This window comes from Martes martes (genome assembly GCF_963455335.1).
Source record: "Martes martes genome assembly, chromosome: 2".
Classification (NCBI taxonomy): Eukaryota; Metazoa; Chordata; class Mammalia; order Carnivora; family Mustelidae; genus Martes; species Martes martes.
Genome location: NC_137889.1, coordinates 38847391 through 38870327, shown reverse-complemented (window position 1 = coordinate 38870327; position 22937 = coordinate 38847391). Strand labels below are relative to the sequence as shown.

The 22937-nt window shown below is 44.0% G+C and overlaps 1 protein-coding gene across 6 annotated transcripts in view; it reads right to left on the bottom strand.

Annotated features, from left to right (window-relative positions):
* Window positions 1–17640, bottom strand: part of CSGALNACT1 (chondroitin sulfate N-acetylgalactosaminyltransferase 1) — a 335010-nt gene extending 317370 nt beyond the window's left edge. Inside the window, exon 1 of one of the 6 annotated variants that reach the window (XM_080794800.1) lies at window positions 17453–17640. The gene's annotated coding sequence lies outside the window, so the exon portion shown is untranslated. Of the gene's footprint in view, window positions 1–97; window positions 357–15869; window positions 15983–17452 lie in introns of those variants that run through there. The other 5 variants (XM_080794795.1, XM_080794796.1, XM_080794802.1 and 2 more) reach the window with 5 other exon arrangements.
* Between the last annotated feature and the right edge of the window lie 5297 nt (window positions 17641–22937).

The window sequence follows — 22937 nt, the reverse complement described above, 5'->3', positions numbered from 1 at the left end:
TCCATGGGAAGACCACACAATCGCTCCAACAAACTTGGCCGTGGGGGTAGCCCTATCGCAGCTGCTCCCCATTCAGCCCAACACCAAAACATCTTACCAGAGTCAGAGCCAGTCCGCTGCGCTCCCAGCTCCCCGGGCGACCGCTCTCCAGGGTGGGGCTGAGGAACAGCTCCCCCACCTCATGCTTCTTCCAGGAAAAGGGGGTGAGGTGGACTCCTGGCAGCGGCTTCTCCAAATAAATCCCCTTACAAATCTTGTACCGATGCTTTCTATACCCTCAGAGTGAAGAAGATTTTCAAGAGCTGTGAACCCGATCGATGATCAGATACTTCCTTTGAAAATGCCTATTTTGCTCTTTCTCACAACATATTTTAGTCACTTCTATCTAGTACATCTTGAGGCATTAGTCAAACTTTCCAACTCAGCTGCTTATGACAAAAACAATGCCTTACGGGGGGATGCACATTTGTGGTAAAACTGTAAAGAAAAGCAAGGAAACAATAACAATATTTGGAAGAGCGCTTATTCCTGGGGTGGGTGTGAGGGCAGGATGAAGGAAGGAAATACGATCAATAAGCACATGCGAGGGGCTTCAAAGAGAACGTCCTAGATGTTTATCTGGGTGGTTATTCACTTTATTATTATAAGTTAAAACATGCACACACATTACATATACATATGTTTATTCATAGCCTATGATGTAAAAGAACAAAAACAAAATAATATCTAAACTCCACAGCAAAGTAATTTGGAAAGAAGACTGCTCTCTGAGAATCAGGCTGTAAACTCGACACAAAATGGAGGAAGCTGGTCAAAAAATGACTTCCACCAGTGGTTGAAAGATTTCCTCGAAGCATCAGGGTGTTGTTCTAAGCGACTTCCGTAGTGGTGGTTAGTTCTGCAGTATGGGCAATGCCCTTAGCATATCTAACCTTCTTAATTGTCTGGAATGACAAGTGGGGGACAATATTACAGAGGTGCTCACTGGTAGCTCAGAGCTACATGGGGCAGAGTCCTGGTCAGAAATTCAAGCAAGTGGACCCCATTGGCAAATTCTACGTTGGTGATACCAACCCTGAGCAGTAGCAACAGTGGATAAAGTCTCCTGAATTCTCTCTGCATGACCTTTTGAAGAGCCCAAGCAACTTTCTGATTATGACCTGGCTTCTCTAGAGCCTGTCTATGGGAAAAGGAGACGCTGATCATGTAGATTTTATTGTTGTTGTTATTAAGGCAATATTAACTTTATTATAACTCATGATGACAGTCGATACTTAAATGTTTATGCCACTTGATCCTCATCCTGGTGATAGTCAGCATAAGAGAGAGCTAAAGAGCAACAGAGACCAAGATCCAAACCCCAGCTCTGACCCTTAATAGCTGTGTAACCTTGAGCAATACATTGACCTTCTTGGGCCTCAGTCTCCTCATCTGTAAAGTGGGAGTAATGGTAGTTCCCACCTCATGGCACTGTTGTGAGGATTAAATGAGTGAATATTCCTAAAGCTCTGAGACAGCAGCTGTCACGTAGTGAATATAATATAAATGTTTGCTGTTACTCCATGTTATAGACAAAACAAGTGGGGCTCAGAGTGGTAAAGTAACTTGCTTAAGCTCCACAGCTAGCATGTGGAAGATAGTTAACCCAAACACACTAGGCTTCAGACCCCATGGGCTTGACCCACATCCTTGTCATTAACTATCTCCGTAATTATTTGTCAACATAAATTAACCCCTGTGCCTGCTGGGTCTGCCTCAACCTTGGGGCCAGGGGTTCGATGACTTCCTTGGGGCCTGATAATGGCCATCACAGGCTGAAAACAGCAGGCTCTGGGCCTTTGAAACAGAGTACCTGACTCTCCAGCTAGGCCCCAGTCTGGCCTAGTGGCAGCTGACCTTCCCCTGGCTATCCCTGGACAGCTGTCTCCTCTCCTGCTGACTCCCCACTGAACGCTGAGATGCTCAAAGGCAGGCATTGGTTCTGAGTTCTCAGTTTCTAGCAATATACCAATTAGCAAACATAAAATGTAAATTCTTCTGTAACCCCAGATAGATTCAGATTATAGCCTCTCTGTCTTCAGCTGGTTGTAAAGCAGCAATCCTTCCTTCAGACCTTTTCTAACCCACCCAAGCCAAGGGCACCCTATACCTGTGAAGGGCCTGGGAAACGGGAAATGGTCCAGTCGTCATCCTCTGCCAAGGGTCTCCGACTGTCCTGAAGAGAAAGTGCGGTGTGACAACAAAGCTCCAGTTCCTGCTGCTAATACCCATGTGAACTTGGCTGAAACTCTTCGCCTCTCTGAGTGGCAGCTTGCCCATTTGGGAAGCAGAAAAGTTTGGGAAAATCTTTAAGTTCCTTCCATTCTTTGATCTCTGTATCTGTATTTTAATCCAGAGCCAAAGGTCATTTTGATTTGCCTATACTCAAAAACAACTCAAAATAAATTCTCACATTAAGGAGATATTCAGACTGCTTCCCACAATGCATAGAGAACGCAATGCCACTGCTATTTGCAACTGTAAAGGGATAAAGGCACTTTCAAAAACCCCAACATGAGCTGCTGGGGCTACTGAGAGGGAAAAACCTATTTGCCTGATAACATACATCACATGAAACTTATGGTTTGAAAGCTTTTCTTGTTGAGAATATCAAGCAATAACCTGGCCTATTCCTAACTGGTTCATGCCCATCAGCCCCAGATCACACATGTGAGGACACATGTGCCTGTGTGTTTGCACACACTCATGGTAAAATGTAGATTTTTTTTTTTTTTTAGAAATTTAAACAATAAATGAGAAAGTACTATGAAGACCTCAAAAAACAGAAAAGAAAAGAAAAGAAAAAAGACAACATCCATTACAGCGGTTGTCCCAAAATGAGGTGAGATAACTTGCCAAACATATCAGAGTGATGAATAATCTTATTTTGGGCCCCAGACTAATTAAATGCTTGCTATTAAATCAGTGATGCAAATAAATTTTTGAACTAGTCTGTACAGAAGAAATAAGTTAAAAAGGATCATAATGGATTACCACATGGCCCTTCTGGGGATAGTGGCTTGAGATGGACAATTCTTTTTATCAGAAGTATGTAGAAGATGCAGCTACTTACTGACTGGCTTTCCCTTCTTCCAAACATCATTGTAACTTATATTTTTATCCTTCTGAGCTATTTTAAGATTCTTTAATTTAGTAAAAATTAATTTTATCAGACATATCTGTTCAGAAGCCTGACTCATGCAGCAAACTACAGATAATAAATTTCTCCACTCATTTTTAAGAGGTTTCATAATCTTTGTAGTAGGGCCCTTCTTAACAGCTCAACGGTGCTGAACACCTCATCAAACTTCCAGGCACTATGTTTGTTACACTGGACTCTGATAGAAGGGGGGGATGGGGCGGGAACAAAAGACAAATGATCAGGAACCTGAGGTATGTCGCAGGTAATGACCAGGCTGTGATTCTGAATGATAATGCCAGGCTTGCGCTGAACACTTTGCCTAATTAGACTTCACACAAGGGGGAAAAATGCTTTAATATTTAACAAGTATAATGGTGTAATCAATGTACACAAATCAGGCCTGATAAGGAATATTGCTTATTAAAGAGAGAGACAGATGGCTCCGGGAAAGGTATAGTCATTAAATGTAAAACCTCACAGGCTCCAACTGCGAACACCAGCCACCTACTTTCAAATTACCACTCCAACCCCAGACACTCCATGCATTATTTAGTCCTGTCCTCTTTCTTATAGGTACACCCACACCATAGATTTAATAAAATAACTCGGTTCAAAACACTCATCTTTGCTGTTTCTCAGAGCTGTCTTTTCCTAACCACTCTTGCTGCCGTCAAAAATCCCACTGAGTCAAGATGTCCAACATCTCTGTTATAATCTTTTCAGTTAGATAATTAGTCCTCCTTTTTATTATGCTCAAGAACACTTAATGTGTTGGAAGCATTCCTGACTATTAAATCCACCCAGGCTGCCACAAGATTATGAATATATAATTTGTTTATAGGTAGCTTTTAAGAAAACACAAAGTAAGCAAACAGCACACAGGAATATAGTTAAAAACAGGCATGCTTATGAACTGCAAATCACAGTAAGAGATTTCTAAGGGTGGGTTATCTGTTCGGTTTCTCCAAGGCCAGCTTTGCATGCAAATACAAAGATCCTAGAAGGCAATTTGCCCATTCATGAACCCACTTGTTTACTAAGCCTGTTGACTTTTAAGTGGCTGCATTCGTTCATTCCATGCATAGCACAGAGAACCCACTGTGCCTACACACTGTGCTACATACTCCTTGGGATGCACTGAAAAACTATGTCAAGTACCATCTCTATGCTCTGGGAGTCTACGTGATCCGAGGACACAGAAGCAACGACAGTGCCTGCCATCATGTAATGCCTGGTACTAACAGAGGTACAGTGACAGCCTTGCAAGTAGGAGCTTTTGTGACAAACAGACCTACATTCAAATGCTGGTTCTGCCTGTCATAGTGATCTAACCCCGCTGAGATAGTTCATCGATAAAAATCTCAGTTCCTCAAATATAATTGCATGGGTTTAAAAAAATTCCACAAATAAAGTGCTTCAAATAGTGTTTAGCACAGAGTGGATTTCTTCCTAACCTTCTCCCACTTCTGCATTCCCAGGATAAAATGGGCCTCGTTTTACCTGAAAAACCAATTTTTCAACCCCCGACTTAGCTACAATGATACCCATATCCACATCTTACTTCTCTTTGGCACAAACAATCCCATTTTTCATTTGTGTCCCCAAACAAATTCCTCTAGAACTATTCTTACCAAGTCTTTCCAGAAAAAGCATGGATTCGAAGTGCAGAGAACAAAAGATTTCACATTTGAACCTGTTAGCTGGATATGCACAGATGAAGCTGAGAGCATTTAGAGTCCATTGGACCCACGAAGCTGGTTGCCGTGATTTCCACTTCTGATGTTGTCAAGTCAACAGGAAATAAAAACCAATCCCCTTGGCCTCACAGTGGGCCCTGAGAACTTACTATCCCCAGGGAAGATGTCCCACATGTCATTAAGCCGCAGCTTGACAATACATTCCCTGCTTTGTACTTCACTCTACTGCGAGCTGCTTAAGGTCAGAAACCTCTGTCTTTTCATCGATGCACCTCTAGCCCTGAGCACAGTGCCAAGCACACAGCAGGACTGCCATAACCAGATTCTAAACAACCCAAGAGTGGGCAGGTATTTAGGCAGCATCGTTGTGGGGGCATCTAAAATTACCTGCCAGGTGGCCATGGTGCCTTGTGATGACGCATTACAGAAACAATGGACCAAGTTCCATTCCTAACAATGGAATTCTACCAAGTAGCTGGGTCATCCTAGATAAGTCACTGTGTCTCTCTGGACCTCTTTCTGCTCATCTGCAAAACACAGAGATGGTCAAAATGATCTCTAAGGTGCTATTATTTCTGCAAAATACTATTGTTAGACCAAATGATCTCAGAAAACACTGATTCTGTTGATGTATTTTTGTCAACCAATGATTCTCCTGTGAATTCCAACTCCAGCAAGTCATGAACAAGACTATTAAATGAAGTCTACAAATCCTCTGGGGCCCATGCATCCCTTTCAAATATGCATTGTTGCCATTTCAAAGACTTCCAGTTCATCTAAATAAAATAAATAAACATGGCCAGTTTTATTCAAAGCTCCTCCATTCGTTCTCTGACCCTCATTCCTAAGTGATTAGGAGAAACAGTAATACCTGTCCATTTCACCCTGGCATGACATTTGCCCCAAGAATAATCAAACAGTCACTTACAGAGAAAAGGGAAAGGAATCTAGAGAAACAGGTGCCTCCCATGCCTCTTCACCCTGAGCTGGACCATCACCACAAGTCAAACAAACACCTCCTCAGGACTTCCAGCCACCAGAAGGTTCTATAAAGGACCAACACCCATATCCTACCTGCCTCACACTGGTGGAAAGTATAAATACTCACTGGTCACCCTGTGGCCATCAATAAAATTCACCATCTTGAAAGGTTGGAAAAGAAAGCATAGTCCGGGTAGTAAGCAAATCATTTCTACAGTCAGTTCCTGAGGTCACTGTCTTGCGTGGGAGAGAATCCAAAAAGCTTATAGTTCTTACAACTACTCCTACCTCATTTCTCCCAGACCATGAACATGAAGGCGTCGGTCCTGAATGAAAGTCTAAAGAAGTATTCCCGCGGTCTCTGTTCCACACTAATAATGACCCAAGTATTCGTTCAGACTCATTCTCAGAAGACAAAAAGATAATTCCAGTGCAGCTGGATCAATTTTCCTCTATTCCGAAAGGATATTCATGGAAAACATCCTCAAGGTTTTTAATTACTTGAGTGAATGACATACTCTCTTCAAAGAAAAAACATTTTTGAGACAACTCAAGACCCAAGATGTTGAATCCAACAAAGTTACTAGTGCCCAGATTTTGGCTTCGACCACCATTTGGATTGATGAATTCATTCACAGCCCATAAATGCCACTGCTTTACATTCAATGGCCCCTGAGTCTCAATGATTAAATTCCTACTTTAGGGATTAAGAATGTGTTCATCCCCACAGACTGAGTCAGCTGCGGAATCCTTTCTCTACCAATCTAGTCTCCTTCTATACCAACTTGTCGACACCTCCATCTGGAGATACACACACACACACACACACACATATACACACTTAAAACTGACCTCACCCCTGTTATTCAGGCCCAGAAATCTATGGGCCATGAATAAAAAACCAAAGGGAACCTCCCACCGAAGAACATGCTTTAGGTGGAAGCTAGAGCTCAGAGGTCATAGGTACATCCTAAGAAATTCCCCCCAGAACACAAGTCTCCTCCCTTAGTTCCTCATTATGTAGCCACAGTGGCATTTAAATAAATCCTATTTCTATGCAAATAAGATATCCAAAAGTATCCTGAGTATTTTGAGCTACTTACATCTATAATAGTCCAAAAAGAAGTAGTTATTTCCTATCCATTTGTGTATATAATAGATAGGAAATAAGAAAAGGACTGCTACTCTCCTTTGGACAGCTAATTAAAGTAGCCAGGGGACAGTAGGAATTCATTATTCAACAGTAAGTCCCAGCCACCACCTTGTTCCTTTCAATCTAAAACTGGAAGTTACATAAGCATACCAAAGGTGGTTTTCTGGGCTTGGTGTCCATAACCAAGCATCTTATCATAGTAACATATACATGGTGGGTGTTCAAGACATATATGATTATAATTATCTAGAACTTAAGACGTTAAAACTATCCAAGAGTGGAATTAGAAAAGTCAAGGTCCGGGGAAGATACAAGATGTTCCTCCTGCTCTTCCAAAAGCTCCTTGATTCTTGTTTTCTCTTCCATGTGTCCTTCCTGTGGGCCTTTGTAGTAATAACAGCTGATATGCAATATTTACCATGTGCTAAGCAGTTTACATACGTTATCTAAATCAATCAGCAGACCCTCCAATATGGTAAGAACTATTACCCTCATTTTATAGATGAGAAAACTGGGGTCTAAGGGATTAATGAACTTGCCCAAGATCACACAGTGACGAAAGAGTGGAGCTGTGAAGCTGGGTGAACGGACTCCAACTGCCAACCCTGTTCGCCAAGGTACTGCTTCCTCATTCAGTCCCCTGGTTCCTGTACTTCCTCACTTAGAGCACTCAGCACACACCCACCTTCCCCTAATCTTCCCAAGAACCATATAAACTAACTTGGATTTCATTTCAAGGACTATTCTTCTTCCCACTAAGCTATCTTTCTGTTACTGCTGTTGTTGTTAAGTTTGCTTGTCCATTTCAATACACTCTACTAATTCCGTAAAATGCGCTTCTGAAAATTGCAGTAACTTGTTTTAAATAGACTGTTCCTCAATTTGATACTCTTTTTAAATGTTTTGCATTTTTTAAAAACTCTGAATCAAACTTCTCTTGCACCTGGGCAGGTTCTGTGTGCCTATTCACAGAAGGGCTGGTTTATGTCTCTGTGCCAACGCATAATAAATAATGAGTCGAGGCCTCCTGCTCCTGGCTGAGGTAGACAGTCCCGAACTGTAATGATTTTGTAAAACCCTCATTCCCTCCCTACCGCACATAGCATCTACCCTGGATACCAAACAAGGTGGCCCATTATCATAAAACCACTAGGCACATCTCTCTAAAAACATTCCCTGATCTTAAAACACGGCCCACTCTACAGAAATGACAGCAGGACTCTATACTGGGCCCTGTGCACCTGGCTTGCCTTCCTGTGAAACAGATCTGGTTGTATTAACCACACTTCCAACTGGAACCAAATTTTAAAAAAAAAAAAAAAAAAAAGGTTTGTTTTCCTGTGATTCCAGCTACCTCTTGAAGATCTAGAGAAGAACGGGCAACAACTAATAATTCTGACTTAGTTCCTTGCTAAAAGAGCATGCTGCTTTTGGAAAAACCCTACAGTGGGAGACCAAGGAGCTAGAAGCATGTAATAAGGCACCCATCCTGAGCTCCAAGCTCCCTTTGTCTCCTAGAATTCATCCTTTTCTGGCCGGCCTGGGTAGCCACCCAGTGTGACAGGAACCCTACACTGGCACCAGCTCACAGATCGCCCAACACCACGTCTGTCCCAGGGCCCAAGAGGGAGACCCAGAAAGTAACATTTTAAATGAATTCATCACATTCTACCTTAAATTTAGATATTTTTTCTTTTTTTTTCCTTTTGGATGTTTTTATCTGTACCATGCTCCCCCAAGGGGGGGTGTGGTGGGCAGGGAGAGAGAAAAGGGAAAGAATGAAAAGAGACAGATAAGAAGGAAGAAGGGGAGCCTGGCTAGCCCAGTCTGCTAAGCATCCAACTCTTGATCTCAGCTCAGGTCATGATCTCGGGGTCCTGGGATGAATAACCCTGCGAGGGGCTCCGTCCTCAGGGGGAATCTACTTCCCCTCTCCCTCTGCCCCTTTCCCCTGTTCTCAGGCTCCCACACATGCACCCTTTCTCTCCGTCTCTCTCGCTCGCTCAAATAAATAAATAAATCTTTAGAAAAGAAAAGAGGGCAAGAAGTAAGAAGAGGAAGAACACCATTGTTCATAGCACCTACTATGTCTGGTGGCTTGGCTCTTTCTTTCAAACAGCTCCTTTAATTCTTTCTACAGCCTATAAGGTATGATTACCCCCACCCCCTCATGTACGCAAAGAAGCTAAGTGCTCAGAGATGTTCAATGATGAGAGCAGGAGCCCCAGTCAGGCAGTGGTGGAGCTGGGATTCAGACCCCAGGACTGCCTAGCTCCCAAGGCTCAAACGCTTTCCTCTCCACTGTCTTCTAAGCTGTCTTCCACTACTTGCCATTTCTGTAGAGTCCAGCAGCATACCTTAATCCAAGGGGCGAATGATGAATATGGATGAACGCATGAATGGTTGATCCCAGCCTTCACACCTTAATATTCTGCAACCCACACACTCGATTTTATTCATATATTCTGTTTATAACATGCCTGCAAAGTACCTTGATAGGAAGTTAAATGTTGTACAGAAATAAGTTGTACCACATTGTATTGTATTTCGAGCTACTTGAAAAAGCTACACACAAAAATCTATAAATAAAAAATGCTGAAGCAGACTTCCTGATAAAAATTCATTTGTCATCTTGCTCCATCATGTCCAGAAATGGATATAAATACAATAATCTAAGGAAAATCAAAGTTTTCACATTCTGTGACCCTCAGAACACTAATATGTTTTCTAGACTGCTAAGGCAGTGAGTACTCATGCCAGAAAAGATGGCACAAAGGGTTTTTTTTTTTTAAGTTTTTATTTAAATTCCAATTAACATACAGTGGTAGTATTGGTTTCAGGTGTTCAACACTTTCATGCATCACCCAGTGCTCATCTCAGCAGATGCCCTCCTCACTCCCCATCACCTTTCTCATTCATCCCCCCACCCATCCAACTCCCCTCTGGTAAAGTTTGTTATCTAGAGTTAAGACCTGGTTTACCTCTCTTTTTTTCCCTTTGCTCATTTGTTTTGTTTCTTATGTTCCACGGTAAGGTATTTGTCTTTCTCTGACTGACTTATTTCACTTAGCATAATACTCTCTAGCTCCATCCACGTCATGGCAAGTTTAAGGGCAAGATTTCATTCTTTTTTATAGTTGGGTGATATTCCATTATCTTGCATCCACACACACACACACACACACACACCCCACATCTTCTTTATCTATTCATCAATTGATGGACACTTTGGCTGTTTCCATAATTTGGCTGTTGTGGATAACATTGCTCTAAACATTGGGGTGCATATGTCCTTTTGAATTTGTATTTTCCTATTTGGGTAAACACCTGGCAGTGTGATTGCTGGGTCATAGGGTAGCTCTACTTTTCACTTTTTGAGGAACCTCCATACCGTTTTCCAAAGAGGCTGCACCAGTTTGCATTCCCACCACCAGTGTAAGAGGGTTCCCCTTTCTCCACGTCCTCGAAGATGGCACAGAGGTTAGGAGCTCAAGTCGCAGACCCAGAAAGGCCTGATGTGAACCCAAGGCCCAGGCACAAACCTCACAAACTGCCCTGGGGCAGGCAACACACCCTCTAAATCTTAGTTTTTTCATCTGTAAACTGCAAATGCTAAGAGTGCAGGCTTCCTGAGGTAGCTGTGCTGATTCAATGAATGACTCACGGCCCACGCGTAGCAGAGCAGCTGCTAGGTGGGTAAGGGCCCCTAAGTGTTAGCCATTTTTATCACTCGAGGAGAACTATAATGGAAGTGCAACAAGAAAGCTGAAATGAATCACTTACCTTCGCAAATGTTATTACAAGCACTAAATTCACCTGAATCATCTGTTCCAGATTACTGTGGTACTAAAATGATCTGCCCTGAAGCAATCCCATCAGTAATACAAAAATAATAACCACCACCACCAACAGTGATATTTACTATGTGCCAGGCACTTTTCCAGACAAGAGCATGGCACACGGTTGTGTACATGGTGCCACACAAGAGAGCGCCCAGCAGGAGGTGAGTGAGGCTGAAGTCCAGTTCACTCCCTGTTTATGGTGCCACCAAGGGGCACCCCGTGGGCTGGCAGCAGCTCTGTTTACACGCATTAACTGATGCATTAAATTTAGCAAACCTCTAACAAATGGGAGACAGAAGTTAGAAAGTCACTTTTGAGAGTACCCAGGACCCAGGTTGAAAACCACCATTTCAGTAATCGCATTAACAGAGTAGGTGAGCGCACCCCAAAGTCACAAGTGAACAAAGCCTATTGTTAAGCTGCACAGCCCTGTACCGCGTCAGAACATGAAAATCAGGCAGGCCCTAGTGCTGGGTAGAAATAGGCAATTCCCCTCCACCTCCTCCCTGCTTCCTGCTTCCCTCTTCCTACATCAACTCAAATAACCCTGTGTGTGATAATGAAACAAAGTATCATATTTGACCCCAGGATAACCAAATGTTACATTTTACATTGTCTAAAATCATCTACTTGGCAAGGTGATGTTTCACTAAGTGATAGGTTCCAAACACTCCACTGCAAACTCCAGCAAACAGTTACCATTTCTGTCCCTCCAGGAGGCACCTCCCCAGCGGTGGGTCCTAAAAATGACTCCCAGGTATAAAGACGTTCATTTCCTGCCACCTCAAGCCTCTATAATCTCAGTGAGCTCAGGGGCTCTGGCCCAAACTAAAACCCCTCATCCCGGATATAGCTATATACCTATCATTGTGGCTTAGACCCAGCATCAACCTGGGAAGGAGAGACACAGGGATACCACACCCTCGCAGGCTGGATGTGTGACAGCGAAAACAGTACTCTTCCTGTTCCGGAAAAGTATTAGTTTATGCAGACGGGATCTGTGTAACTTTTTGATATGCTCAGAATCCAAAACATAATCCAGACATATTTCACTTAATCAAAGAAAAGTGATAATAAAAATTATCTATGACCTTTATAAAAAAAATTATTCCTCTTATGCAGTTCCCTAAAGAGTCCAGATCCAGACCTTGGAAGAAACACGTGAAAAACAGATTGCCTTGTTTTGAAATCTCACCATGTAAAAGTCAGAATTGAATGTCCAATTATTTTTTAAACTCAGAAGCGTTCTGCTAAGAGAAGAAACCCCTTGATAAGAGTTTGGGCCTACAATACAATGCTCTAACTCTTTCCTAACTGTTGTTAATTTTACTTTAAAAACCGATGGTGTTTAGTTTGCCACTATAATTAAATGTCACAGAAAACCTGGAATATTCTCTTATTCATTTGCAAACAATATGGCAATATTTTCAGTAATAATGTGTGCTTAAATATATTGTCAGTATTTTTTTCTACCAAATAGCAAATTACATCTGACAAAAACACCAACACACCTTTGAGTTGTTCAACCGTCTCAATGACTAACTTCATTGAAATTAGAGTTTCAAAATAAGAGGTCTTTTCAAAAACTCACAGAAGAAAAGTGCCTTTTGATGACGTATCTTGGAATTAAATGAAACATATTTCTTAAAGCTGGGATTTAACATGGTCCTCGAAAGAAAGAAAGGGAGAGAAAGAGAGAGAGAGAGAGAAGGGGGGGGGAGGGAGAGAGAGAGGAAAGAAGGAAAAGGGAGAGAGAGGAAGGAAGGAAGGAAGGAAAGAGACACCAGAAGCTTCTACTAGCAGGAGAGCATTCCTTGAGAAACAACTTGTATTATTGTTAGTGCTGCAAGTACCTATTTAGGAGATAAAGCAATTTTAAACACATTAAAAGATAAAAAAAATAAGCTTCACCAAAAACTTGAAGATAATACAACAAAATCATACGTTTGCTTCATTAGAAAATTTTTAAAGTCATATATTTGAATATAAGGATGTGCAAAGTAAAAAGCCCATCCTCAAATCTCCTTTAAACCTCTAAAGTGATTCTAAAATGGTACCGAATCCATCATTTAAGATGGCCTTCATTTATTTTTAGGCCTTTGGTAATGCTTTTCACACAGGGTTGCCCTTTTGTAATAAAGTATTCTGTGTCAAGAACCGAGGAAGTTTAATTCCTTTGCTACCTTAAAGGACAGAATAATGGGCAATAAATGCCAGCCCAGGGTGATACACTATGCAGAGGAGGCCCCTAGTGGTGAAGCTGCTGCTCCAACTTGGCTTTATACATGTGCTAAGACTGCTTTATCAGGAGGGCAAAATCAATAGGTAATAAAATCTACCTGAGCTTTGCTTCTTTAATAATTTCTATTAACCCTAATATATAGTAGGGCCATCATTTAGAATCCCAAGTTCCTTTCATCAGGAATATGTATATTTATATATAAAGGATGTGACCTGAAGAATAATTTCATTACATTCTGCATTTAAATTAACAAATACTTGTGGGTGCCCAGTGGGTTAAGCCTCTGCCTTCGGCTCAGGTCATGATCTCAGGGTCCTGGGGTCAAGCTCCGCATCGGGCTCTCTGCTCAGCAGGGAGACTGCTTCCCCCTCTCTCTCTGCCTGCCTCTCTGCCTACTTGTGATCTCTCTCTGTGTGTCGAATAAATAAATAAAATCTTTTTTTTAAAAAATTTTTTTAATTAACAAACACTTGTGAAACTCTTACACCCTGCTAGGCACTGAGCTGGGGGCATGGAGTCAGGATAAACAGGAGAGATGAGGACCCTCACAGAACTCCCTGTTATTTCTTTTCAGCGTAATCATGTTACACTGAGGACAGAGCTAGAACGATTAAGTGGACTGGAAAGTACAATTCACCATCATATGACCTTGTGATGGGTTCTTTCCAATAGGAAAAACCGGAAAACCCGAGGTATTGCCCACTCCCACCCTCAAAGGGTCAGCTCCTCACTTTCCATATATATAGGACAGCATCTGAGGTTCTTCAACAAAATGAGGTTTAATGAATGAATGGAAAATAAGATTGCACAGGATTTTTTTTAAAATTTTTTTAAATTAGGATTTACTTGACATAGAGAGAGAGCACAAGCAAGGAGAGAAGGAGGCAGAGGGAGAGAGAGAAGCGGACTCCCCACTGAGCAGAGAGCCCGATGTGGGACTGGATCTCAGGACCCTGAGATCAAGACCTGAACTGAAGGCAGATGCTTAACCCACTGAGCCACCCAGGGGCCCCAGGATTTTTAAACTTAAAAAAAAAAAAAAAGTTGAAACATCCCAGAGTTGAGGATTCCCAGAAATAAAGGAAGACAGAAGCAGAAGACAACATCTATGAAGGACTTCATGTACTCTAGGCAGTGGGATAAGTTCCTAAATGTTGTTTCATTCTTCCATAAGGTGAGGAATATTATTGGCATTTTACAAAATAGGAAACTATAGCTGGGAAAGGGTAAGTGACTTGCCCAAGGTTATACATTGGATAAATGGGAGAGGCTGCTTGAAGCCCAGGTACCTGGGATGGCAAAGCAAATGTTTGCTTCACTGTAAACTGGTGAATCCCAAAGTTTGAGATTTTCTTTTGAACCCCATTAGTGCAGCTTGCAAGCAGGCATATGAGCTTAGGCACACAAAGATGAACAGAATTAAAGTATTTCAATACTGTATAATTTAGAGAACATATAGTAATTCAATGCAAAGGAATTATTAAATATTTATTGGGTATGGCCCACCTCTTGCTTTCCAGGAACTGACATTCTCTGGGAAAACAACATAGGATCCCATATACTATTAAGCACTATTACACGTGTTCGAGTCACTATTTATGACTAAGGCTTTTTTTTTTTTTTTTCCTATACGCTCTATTCCCAAGTTTGAAAGACTTTTCTCCTTCCAATTAGCAACATGACAGCACTGCCCAGGGCTTATTAATGCTCACGGGGCAAGTAATTTCATAATAATTATGACTGCCTTGTATGAACAATGTTAACAAAATCCAAGAAATCCAGTAGAACTAAATTTAAATTTCTAGTAAAAAGACGTGAGAGAGCACTTAATTATCTTTATTATCTAGACCTATCTAGCGACATTTAAGTAAAAACTACTCCAAGGCTTTGAAATCAGAAAAAGAGTGGAGTTTGCGAAATAACCACTCTCGCATTTACTCGTGTTCCCCACGCCTCCGTGTTTCCGCACATACACTGCTGTGAAATCCTCTTCTCTCCCGTCGCTCTTTGCACGTCGATGGAAAGAGAACTTCAAAATCACCGACGGTGCTGCAGGTGCAGGAAGTGTCGCGGAAACAACAACTTCGCCTTCTCTCTGCACAGCTCTCCCCTCCTCCCGGCCCTTCAACCCCCTCACCCCCACCCCACCAGACCGTGCCCTCGAAAGGCTTCTCTCCACCGACAGCACAAACACTCGCTCGGGGCGCCCTGCGGCTCGCGCACCCCCTCGGACGCATTGCCCGGGGCCCCGCTCCCAGGCGGCGAGCCCGCTGCCCACCGGCCGCCCTCGGCACGCCCCCTCCGCGCTCCCCATCACAGCAAAAATAACACCAATTCCGGCAAAGTCGTCACGCGGGCACGTGCGCGGCTACTTTTGCAGGAGGGTCCGAGAACGCAATTAAGCCGGCAAAGGCCACGAGCGAGGGTGGCGGAGCCCCGGTGACCGCCGGCGCGCAGCGGCCGCGACCCTCCCCGGCCGCCGGCTCCGCGTCCTCGCGCGTCCACCTGAAGGCGCCCGCCCTCCGCCGCGCCGAGCAGCCCCGGGCCCCGCCGCCGCGCCGAGCCCCCTCCCCCGCCGGCGCCCGCAGACCCCGCGGCCAGCGGACGGCGGGCGGCCGGGCGCGGCACCGTCTCCCCCGCGGCACCAGCCGCCCCGGGGTCGCGGGCCGGGCAGCGCGAGGAAGCCGGGCCGGGCTTCGCGGACTCGCGAGCCGCACCGACGCCCCCGCGCGGCGCACCACACCCGGCGGCCCCGGGAGGGGACCCGACTCACCCCGAGGCGCCCTCCGGGCTGCCCGGCCGGTCCCCACGGCTCCCGCCGCCGCCGAACTTTCCCTCCTGCGCGGCCGCCGCGGGCTCGGCTCCACCTCTCGCTCCGGCAGCCGCGGAGCCTCCAGGGACCCGGGGGGGGGGCGGGGAACGGCGGCGGCGGCGGCGGCGGGCTGAACCTCGGCCAAGCCCCAGCGCCCCGCCGCCGGGTGGGAACCCGCGGGCCGCGAACTCGCGCCGCGGCCGCCGGCCGGGGGTCGCGCTCGCCTGCGCCCACCCGCTTCCCCCGCCGTCCCTCTGCAGTGCGTCCCTCTGCCCCGTCGGAGCGGGGCGCCCTGGCGGAAGCGGGTCCCCTCTCCGCAGGGGGCACGCCCGGGGGTGGGGGGGGTCCCCCGCAGGTGACTGGCACTGAGGTCTGGACGAGTTGAGGGCAGGGGCCGGGACACGGCGGCGCGCACGGTACCCCAGGGGACGGAAGGTCGCGTGTCTTTCTGCAAGTTTGTAGTCCTCGCTCTTTCTGGACAGTTCCCCACGCCCCTCCCTCTGTTTCCCTCGCCCTCCGCGGGCCGCCCTCCCCTCCCTGGGGCGGCTGACTTGCCAAAACTTCGTAAATTAGACTTTGAGGCATTAATCCTGTAGTCGGTGTCTTTGCGGCCCCTGTCAGTTACAACATCTTCACTAGAGAACCTTTACTGACAGCGAAGGTCAGACAGCCTTTGGCTCTGAGACCCCACCCCCAGAATCACCAGAGAGGTGATTCTGTAGGGACCCCTGATAACCACTGCCCCTGATGGCCCCTGGGAGGCCTAGGTGGAGAAGGGGCAGAAGGATTGAAGTCAGCAAGTGGGCTCTTGAGTAATAAAAGCCCCTCACGCACGCGCTCAGACCCTCTGGGGCCTGTTCCGCACTTGTAAATGTTCCAGCACTTCTCTGGGTGGAGGGAGTTTGGGGTTATGATGTTTCCCAATTCTCCGTACCCTGGAAGAGACTGAGGAGGAATCGCCTGAAGAGGTCATCTCTCTACTTACAGGTACAACTTGCAGAGTCTCCCTGGCTGAAGAACCAGAACTAGAAACCAGGCCTAGGACTCGTGATGCAGTGCTCCCCCCACTGCCTGACCAGCAGAATGCTCAAAGCACCCACGTGGAAGGTTTCCAGGCGCCAGACTTTATGTGGGCACAGGACGGTAATTCTGGAAGCAATAGGCAGTCCTCAGGCAGCCACCAGGCACTTATTTACCTGCAGAGAGCATTCCGGAAGCAAGCCTTGCTTCCTACCAGGACTCCCTAACACACCAGGCTCAACCTTTTTCCAACCCATGCTGCCCTGGGACTTCAGGTGGCTCTGTACCCACCCCACACCCCTGAGTGGGCGAATCACCCTCGTGACAGAAGGCCCCACGGCAATTCAACTGGGATTTCAGAAAGAAGAAGAAGGTGTTTATCAAATGAATGAAAAATACACTGTCCTGTTACTGCCCCCCAAAAGTTGCAAGGTTATGGAGATCATAAATAAATGGTTAACTTAGCATCCACATATAGGTACAAGTAGGTACAAGTCATTGGCCAACCCTCCTCCATACATTACCTCACAGCAACCTCGTGAGGCAAATCATATGACAATCCCCAGTGTGCAGATGGAGGGGCCACGTGGAGGTTGCAGTTAGTGGTGAGCCGTGTAAAGGTCAGAGCCTGCACAGTCAAGGCCTCTGGGTAATCAAGTAACCCCCTCCAAGCCTTTCCAGCTGTCACGAACACATTCCCACACCTTCATGTATTGATAGGTGGGTTGTTAAAGCATCAATTTTCTTTCCTCCTTTTCTTCCATCTCTCCGTTCAGTGATGTCTCCAGAATCTCTATGTAATAGGGCTGAAGGGAGGAATCTGGTTTGGAAGATGGGCGAAAGACTTGAATGAGGGCTGCTGTGCTGGCACACTCGTAGGCTCAGATTCCAGGTTCGCAGAGACCGGGTTGGGGAAGGTGGATGAGGCAATGCCACGGCTGCATCCTCTCTAGCCATCTAGGAGGAAAAGGGAAAATGCTTGAGGATTAATTGCATTTCCTTTAGGGGCGCATAACTTACTTGTAAAGGTACCTGGAGAGATTTTCCAAATAGATCAGCACAGCAATGTATGTGTCAATATGAATCAGTATATGTCTATATATCAAAAGTCGTAAAGCCAACGCCAACTAAGTGTCTGGGGCCTCTAGGTACATTGCGACAATAATTAGTACATGAAAAAATATGGTAGTCGAAAAAGTGATAAAATCACAAAATTAAGAACATAATGCGAGAAAAGATACATTTTTCTGGGGCGCCTGGGTGACTCGTTGGCTGGGTGTCCAACTCGTGATTTTGGCTTGGGTTGTGATCTGAGTCGTGGGATAGGATTCTCCCTCTCCCTCTTCCCTCCTCCCCTCTCGTGGGTTCTCTCTCTCTCTCTCTCTCTCTCTCTCAAATAAATCTTAAAAAAAAAAAATTTAAAATTTAAAAATACATTTTTCTGGAGATACTAGAAAAATAAATATTATTTCATTTATTAATCATTTATTAATCCCAATAGATTATCCTTTTGAGGGCCACCATAATGTAGCAAGGTCTGTCAGTCACTCTCAGTCTTCATCATTAGCAGAAACAGCAATGAATGAGGGAAAAGACCGACCAGCTTGCCCTGGCCCCTCCTGTTCTATAACGACAGCTTGCAGAACTGACCCTGCTACCAGAAGGAAGAGGGGTTCCTTTAGACTTAAGAGACCAAAGGACCAGAATAAATAGGTTGAACACCAGACCTAGATGTTAAAAACCAATTTATAAGACTGAATTTTAAAAGAAGTTTTCTACCTAGATTTTAGCTTTTACGGGCAGTATTCTTACATAAACATTTTCATAAGCATAATGATTTAGGAATCTGAATATGTTATTGGACTTCCCAAACATGTTATAAAGACACTTCCACCTTCATATTATGCTAGTAATGTGGTAACAATACAGAAATATGTAGAAAGTTCTGTAAATCAGTAAGGTTAGGATGCTGGACTGATTTTACCCCCTTGAGGGAAAAACCAGTCCATATAAAAATACATTCTAAAACAATACATAAGATGTCAAACTTTTACATTTATAAAATGTAAAATATATATAATAATATGTAATGTGTTTTAAATATATATTTCATAAATATTAAATTTTAAGTGCAAAAATATTTCACAGTTCAAAGTCAGACTTCGCCTCACCAGGAGCCTTGAGAAGCTTGACCCAGAGCCATCCAGGAGCTGAAAGAGCAGTTGTAAAACTTATTCATTAAAACTCAATTTCTTTACTTTCTAAGAGAAGCTCTCACGCAGTCCCTCAAGCCGTGTTGTCTCTTACTTTAAATAGCTCTAATAATCAGGGTTATCTGATTTCTTAAATCACAGCAAAGGTGCTGTGTAGTCAGAGGTAGCTCATTAGATGGGAGAGGGGTATTGTACTCAAAGCATGAAGACTGGCCAGATGGTGTACTGTGAGTAGTGAGTCATTGAGATAGGATCTAATTATATTCTAGAGTCTTCTTCAGAAATCTTGAAAATATGCACTATAGTTCCAACTATGTTTTCATTTAAAATGAGTAAAATAAATAATGTGTGACCCAAAAAGGCAAATTTTGTTTTTCTAGGAAAAAAAAAAATCACAGGTGTTGAAGACCTCATTCCATAAACACTGTTACTCAAACATAGTGGGGCTCCATTAAAATCTGTTGACTGAATCACAGATGATTTTCACTTCTTTTGCATGTTTTATGTTCACTTCTTTAGCTATACACATCAGAATCCATGAGTTGGTTCATAATATTTTCAATCTTACATGCTCTGTTATCCTCGGGGTCAGTGCAGGAGCAGAGCTAGAAGAAGGCCTGCTCTCCTCAGGAAACTCCTCCCAAGCTGTCTTCTCCAAATGGCAAACAAGTGGGGCAGTTCCCAGGGTAGTACTGCCCACAGAAACAGATCTCACAGGAAAGCCGTCGAAGACATGAGTACTTCACCGGTTGACTTTTCCATTCTCCTTCTGCGCACTCAGCATTGCCACTACCCACCCACCCCCCACCTCCAGAAGAAAACAAAAGGGTTACAGAGGGAACTGCAGAAAAACCCAAGCAGGGAAGCACCAGAGACTCAGCCACATCTGGTCTACATCGCCTGACATCAAATCCAGATACCTAAACACAGAGCAGCTCAAAACCGTGTCCTTTCTCTCTACGGTAGTTGCACTAATTCACCCACATGCAGATCAAGCTTACACAGGCCTTTCTTTTTGAAAGCCAGGAACACTCAGACATGTCCCTTGGATGACTCAAATCTCCGTGGCTTTCACTACAGCTTGAATTTTTTTCACCCTGATGGATAGACTATTTTCAATTATTATTGTGTTTCTTTCCAAGGATTATTAGCATCTTCAAAAAAAAAATAGATCATTTAATGGGGCATCTGGCTGTCTCAGTCCATGGAATGTGCAACTCTTATGAGTTTGAGCCTCACACTGGGTATAGAGATTACTTAGAAAAATAAAATGGTTAAAAAAATGTAGACCTTTTATCATTTAAGTCAGTATCTGCAAGTCCTGTCCCACCTCCAAGCCTCACTCTGTGTCCTTTCACTGCTACAAATATACACTGTGTCAATAAATTCCATTAATAAGAGAATATGTTCCAACAATACACACTGTTGTAAGAATCTCTATTGCAGACAGTAGAAACAGGATATATAAAGATGGATATATAAAGATGTATTCAGGGATATTAGAACAGCAGAGCTGCTGTATAAAATACTCACACTGAACAGGCCACAGGAAGGGCAAGTATAGTTAAATCAATAGGTCCAAACAAAGGAAAAAGTGCCTACGGGAGAAGCAACAAGTAGGATACCCACCAAAAGTGAAAAAGACACAGAAAGGCAATGATGATGACGTGGAAAACAGGCAGTACCAACTTTAGAAACAAGAATACTTCCTTTTCTTTTAAAGACTTTATTTCTTTATTTGAGAGAGAGAGAGAGAGTGAGCCAGCACAAGCAGGGGGTGAGGGCAGAAGGAAAGGGAGAAACAGGCTCCCTGAGCAAGACCCTGGGATCATGACCTGAGCTGAAGGCGGGCACTTAACCGACTGAGCCACCCAGGTGCCCCTCCTTTTCTTTTTTCTCACATGTATCTAAAACCTGTGCACAGAAGGGATTCATTTTGTATGACCACACACATGTGCCTCTAGAACAAACTTTGCCTTCAAACCAGATGATATCAGGGTCACTCTCCTTACTGTATAAGACGCATTTGGCTTTATTGTAAACACGGCCAGAAAATGGTTTAGTCAAATCATTAGTCCTCCAATAACAGTAAGTGAAGCAGTTAGTGTGTGCCAGGCATCATGGAAACTACAAAAATGATGAAGCCCTAGTCCTTAACCTCAAGGAACCCAAAATCTAGTAGGAAAGACTGAACACAAGATTATAGTTATTTGAAGGAGGGAAAGAGAGTGAGAGAGACCCCCCCACCAAGGTGCCCATGGATGGTTTCACGTTAAAAGTAGTTTTTCAGACAGATCTTCAATGATGGATAGGATTTTGATGGGCAGAGAAAATAGGAGAGTACCCGAGAAGTAATGCCTGACCAGTGTAGCAGAGATGGGAAAGCACTGCACACGTCCATCATGGCTAGAACATAGGTGACATTTAGGAAAAAAAGTAAAAATCTAAAAATGGCCTGAGTCGAGATTATGGGGGACTTTGAATGCCAGATAAGGAATTTATCATGTGAATTTCTGTGAGTTGGGAATGTTTGTATGTGAGCAGATTAGGTAACTGTTAGTTACCTAATCAACAGGCTTTCCTGCTAGCTGGAAGAACTCTATCCTGAGCCACCTCTGAGAAGTCCTGCATGAGGCCTAAAGGGAGGTCAACATGTCCCCAGCTCTGGGTGGGGGTGTAGGGATGAATTATGGTAGATTTAAGCCAATGGGAAAATCAGTGTGAAAAATGACTAAGCTTATGGCATCTGTGGGATACCTCAGAAGAGAGGTCTGGCTATCAATCAGGAGAGCATTCTGGAATTCAGGAGAGGCTAAGACCAGAGATAATAGAGAGAGTAGGGAGTCTTCCACAGACAAAAATAGAATCATCTACATGAGAATGAAAAGAACAGCTAGTGAAAGTACATAAAATGAAGGAAGGTGCTGAGAGCACAATGCAGGGAAACATTAGAATTAATGGGCCAAGAAAGGATGCGCTATAAAGAAAACTGGAAAGGAATGGTGACAAGGACAGGAGAAACAAGAGGTGTCTTTGGAGCCAGAGACCTTTAAAAGGCGGATGACGGTCACAAGCATAAAGTCCTATAGCATCCACTAGGTTTGTTAAGAAGTTACTTTAGCTGTAGATGAGCCACAATAATCATTTCAAAAAGCCAACGGGAAAGGTATATATACCCACAATGGGACAGCGTCAGCTAACTAAATACTAAGTTTCCCTGTTTTCTACTGCAATCATAAAATCTGTGTTGTTACACTGACATTTTACAATGGACTCAAGTCGCTTTGCTGTTGATGACTGTAGGACTTACTAGGATGCGAATGTTGACCCTGTCACCATGCACAGAGTTTCCAGCATATCATCAACCTCAGCCTCAAAAACAATAGCCAGAAACCAGGAACAGAGCATGAGTGCCTACATGTTCACTTATCCTGATTGGTTTTTAGCACCACAACCCTATCAGTAATTCAAGCAATAAAGTATATTTATTATATTCCTTTAATAATGGTGTATCTTTGGTTTAAATAGGGGTGGACCAGAGATGAAGTTAGAAAAAAAAAAATGTGACTACAAATTAAAAAATCATTGTTGTTACAGGATCTCAAGACCTTTCAACTGCAGACCTAGCTGCGTTTAACCCCAAGTTTGTCCTAAACAAATACGGCCTTACCAAATTTAGGATCCACAGCCTCAACATGGAGTAGGGGGTGTCATTGGTCTTGCTGCCCTCAGGCTGTGTCCACTGAGAGCATCTGCCTACCATCAGCTACACCCCCCTTAGCATCTTCCTTTTCCA